The sequence below is a fragment of the Peromyscus maniculatus genome, chromosome 22, assembly GCF_049852395.1.
Source record: "Peromyscus maniculatus bairdii isolate BWxNUB_F1_BW_parent chromosome 22, HU_Pman_BW_mat_3.1, whole genome shotgun sequence".
NCBI lineage: Eukaryota > Metazoa > Chordata > Mammalia > Rodentia > Cricetidae > Peromyscus > Peromyscus maniculatus.
Genome location: NC_134873.1, coordinates 30,170,183 through 30,173,366, shown reverse-complemented (window position 1 = coordinate 30,173,366; position 3,184 = coordinate 30,170,183). Strand labels below are relative to the sequence as shown.

Here is a 3,184-nt window from a genome sequence, read left to right as displayed (position 1 = left end):
TTGGGGTGTCTCTGCGCTGGCTGCCGCCTCCCCCCATTTTCCCTTCAGACACTGTGGCTCAGCTGCCTCTGCTTCCACTTCCCCATCTCCGCTGCTGCTTGTCTGCCCTCACTTTCATTTTGTTTGTTTTTAGTTTTTGCTTGCATTTGTGAGAAACCTTCATTGGCCTTTTGGGTAAAATTGATTTGCCAGGGAGGAGGAATCCCCCTCATTGATCTGCTAGAAGCAGTCAGTGCATAGCCTCCTCTTTACGGAGTCTCTGCTTGACCCCAATGCAGCCCGCCCTGTGCCTTCTGCATGTGATGCTGAAACGTGGTCTGCCCAGCACCACGTAGAAAGTCCAGGCCATAGGTCCCAATGCTCGGGTCACATTTGCTTCCCAGAGTGAAGTTTCCAGGATCCAAGACGTTATTTTTCTGTAACTTGCACCCTTGTATCTTCAGATCTTTCTCCAGGATGTCCTCCACCTTGGATACATGGACTGTATGGAGAACAGCAATCTTTTCATTTCTCCTGATGCCAAAGTGCCTGATGATATATCTAGCTTTGGAAAAAACAAGTGTCTGGCCTTTGAACTGCTCCAACTGTTGGCTTTAATGCTGTGGGGCGGCGGCACAATGTTATTCATTAAGTGGTGTTGTCGTCGCCGTGTGAGAAAGACCATGAGGCATGACAAAACTCACTATCAGAGTTTTATTAGGAGATGAGAAGGGAGAGGACAGAATGTAGTCAGGCCTGTTGGAAAGACACGTGAGCAGGAGGGAGAGATGGAGAAGGAGGAGAGCGCAGAAGAGAGGGGAGGAGTCTGTGACCAGCTTTTTAAGGATTCCCTTGCATATGCGCATATGGACTTATGGAGCTACACCATACATGCACAGGTTGTCTGATCACGCTGCTTGCAAATTACTAGATCACACAGCACACAGATTACGAAGGACGTAAGGCCCTGCCCCTGTTTGGCTACTGAACTGCGCATGTGCAGTCATGCAGCTGGGGGAGTGGCCAGGAATTTCAACACCAACACCTTGGATGCCAGGGCCAGTCTGTCTCAGGTCTCCTTGACACAGATATTGAGACAGAGCTTGTAGGTGTGAAGTTCCATCATGAGGTTCTCCTTCTCACCTTGATCTTGTACCGTGATGGAGAACAGGAAGAGAGCTACACTTACTTTCAACAAAAGCCCTTTCACCTGTTCTGGGGAACCCACTCAGACACAATGGATAGCCAACTTTATTCGAGCTGGTGGAGCTATACTAAGGTATTTGGGGACCCAAGTATAGCACTGAGTGTCCAGAGCATAGGGTTTTTTTGAAGGCAAAAATCATATCCTGGCATTTCACTTGGCAACTCTCTCTCTTTCTCTTTCTGTGTGTGTGTGTGTGTGTGTGTGTGTGTGTGTGTGTATTGTGACTATGTGTATGTGTGTATGTGTGTTAAGCAAGCAGCTTAACAGAAACTAAGATAAGCAGTTATCTGGGGAAGGGGTTCTGTACAAGCTGGCAGTTTAATAGAAACTAAGATAAGCTAGCTGGGGCATCTTGACCTTGGGTTCCTAGAACAGTTTAGTAAATTTCCACGGGGCTTCTCATCAAGGATATGGAATTCTAGTCAATCCTAAAGTGGCCTCAGCAGGAATACAAGATGGAGGAACCCCTGCACTGTCCTGCCCTGTCATATTCCACGACTTAGGATACCATGTGGAACACACACTCTGTGTCAATGGGATTAGATGCCACTTCTACTTTGTAGAAAATAATCTGAGACAAAGAGATGATGGGCAAACTTCTTGAGACTGCATAGGAGGTGAAATAAGCAGCCAGCTCTTGAGTTCAAAATATTCTCCATGCATCTTATGCCAAATTGCAGTGCACTTTTAAATTTACCAATCTTTATTTCATACTAAAAGCTAAACTCACACATACGTTAGTGAACTGAGGCTCCCTAAAAATAGAAAGCTATAAGAGAATAGCAGTAGCTAAGTGTCTTAAACAACACAGGTCTGGAGGCAAGGAATCCAGGATGGACATGATGGCAGATTTGATTCTTGACAAAGAGTCTTTTTGGCTTTGTAGACAGCTGGCTTCTCACTGTGTCCTCATATAACCCTTCCCCTGATGCTCTAGTGGGAGAGAAAAATCTCAGTCTCTCCTGGTCTCTGCCTCTGTTCTCTTAAAATTCCAATGAGAGTCACACCCTGACAACCTAGTCTGAGCATAATCACCTTCTAGAGTCTCTAACTCCAAATATCCTATCAGGGAAAAAAGTCAATATATGAATTGGGAGAGAGACCCAAACATTTAGTGCATAACACCAATCAATTTTATTTTTTTAAATCATTTTCTGGGAGCAAACTGAGGGTCTCAAGGCCTGTTTTTCACACTACAAGAGTGTTATGACATGAGTTTACCCCCCATACACACCCTAGACTCACGTTGAAAATTAATACCCAATGGGAGAGCATTTAGAGTTGGTGCCCTTAAAAGGAAATTGCTCCACAAGGGCTTCATCTTCGTGAATAAAATTCACACTCACACTTGTCCTCTTCTTTGTTCTTTGCCATCCTACCAGTCAGGGGTGTGCTACTTCCCCTCCTCACCAGATAAGGACCCATCGACAAGCCTCTTTGTGGAAGCAGCAATACTTTAGTACACTAGACACTTGAAAGCATTGTAATCTCAGACTGGCTGACCTCGGGGCCCAAGAAAAATACATTTCTACAGTTTATACAGTTAGCTAGTCTGTGGGTATTCATTTTAGAGCATCAAATATAGAAGGAGACAAGGAGGTTTTCATGGAACCTGCAGGATGATACCTGCGTGTTTTCCCACAGTAATGGTCCAGCTTCAAAGCTGATGGTAGCCACTACCCTCAAGAACCTGTCCTTGCCTGCCCCAGGTGCTTCATTCCATTTCTTCTGACATCTTATTTCAAAGCTACCTCTATCCTTTCTTCCAAAGAAAGTCTTCATAGAAATGGGAGTTGCAATATGTCTTGGATTAAATCAAATGAACAGATATGAACCCATAGGTCTGACCTTGCTTTTTCTAGGTACAATATTCAAAGTTGGAATCTGTTACCCAGACAGGAAGCTTGGATAAACTGGATTTTCCTGTGGTTGCACGTCAATGCAGCTGCCTGGTTAGCAAATGAAGAGCGCCCCTCTGGAGTCCCCAAATATGCCACA

The 3,184-nt window shown here is 45.0% G+C and overlaps 1 pseudogene; it reads right to left on the bottom strand.

Moving 5' to 3' along the window:
• Nucleotides 1-229: 229 nt before the first annotated feature.
• Nucleotides 230-2,611, bottom strand: LOC121825003 (large ribosomal subunit protein uL5 pseudogene; annotated as a pseudogene).
• Between the last annotated feature and the right edge of the window lie 573 nt (nt 2,612-3,184).